Source organism: Struthio camelus, chromosome 31, assembly GCF_040807025.1.
Source record: "Struthio camelus isolate bStrCam1 chromosome 31, bStrCam1.hap1, whole genome shotgun sequence".
Lineage (NCBI taxonomy): Eukaryota > Metazoa > Chordata > Aves > Struthioniformes > Struthionidae > Struthio > Struthio camelus.
Window position 1 is genome coordinate 1,413,906 of NC_090972.1, and position 1,002 is coordinate 1,414,907.

Sequence of the window (1,002 nt, forward strand, 5' to 3'; positions counted from 1 at the left end):
GGGGAGGGGAAGAAAGGCAGCCGGCCGTCCCCCCCGCCGGAGGGGAACGGGGGACCAGCGCACCACCGGGAGAGTGGTGGAGGAGAGCCGTCGTACGGCGGGCACTGGCGGTGGCGGCGGGCGGCGGCGGCAGGTGCCGGGCCACCGCGACCGACCGAACCTGGGGGCCCGGCGGGACGAACTCCGCACAGCGGGCGCTCCGGGAGCGGGGGTTTCCCGAGTCTGCACTTAGGGGGACGAAGGCCCGGGCCCACACGGGGAGGAGAGGCACCCCCTCTCCCCGGCGGCGCGGGCCTGCGAGGCGCCCCAGCCGCGCCACACCGCACACACCGCGCAGGGCAGCGGTGGCCACCGGGCTCGGAGGGGAGGGAGGGCAGGGCAAGGCACGCCGGCCGCGGACGGTGGAGGCGGACGGTCGGCCGGAGCCGGGCAGGCAGGCCAGCCGGAAGACCGGGGCCACCGGTGCACGCACCGGTGGTCCCGGCTCCGCCGCCGCCGCCGACTCACCGCCGCCGCCGCCCCCCCACCGACTCGCCGCCGCCGCCGCCCCCCCCGGCCCCCCCCCGAGGGGCGGCACACCGCTGCGCCAACGCGGCAATGGGGGTGACGATTGACCGTCAAGCGACGCTCAGACAGGCGTAGCCCCGGGAGGAACCCGGGGCCGCAAGTGCGTTCGAAGTGTCGATGATCAATGTGTCCTGCAATTCACATTAATTCTCGCAGCTAGCTGCGTTCTTCATCGACGCACGAGCCGAGTGATCCACCGCTAAGAGTTGTCTCGGTTTCGGTCCCCACCGCGCGCGCGGGGGGACCGGGCAGCTTTCGCAGCCCCCTGAGGGCCCCCATCCGCTCTGCCTCCCTCCTCACGCCGACGCCGGCTGCTGAGCAAGGGACAGCGGAGAGAGAGGGCACGCCTCACTGACCGTACAAGCACAGAGGGAAAAAAAAAGGGGGGGGGGGGGGAGAACAGACCCGAACGAGAGGGGCGGGGAGCCCTCGCTC

General features: G+C 73.9%; 1 non-coding gene across 1 annotated transcript; it reads right to left on the minus strand.

Moving 5' to 3' along the window:
* Positions 1–622: 622 nt before the first annotated feature.
* On the minus strand, positions 623–775 carry LOC138063146 (5.8S ribosomal RNA). Its single transcript, XR_011136739.1, has one exon. It is a non-coding gene; the product is annotated as a 5.8S ribosomal RNA (ribosomal RNA).
* Between the last annotated feature and the right edge of the window lie 227 nt (positions 776–1,002).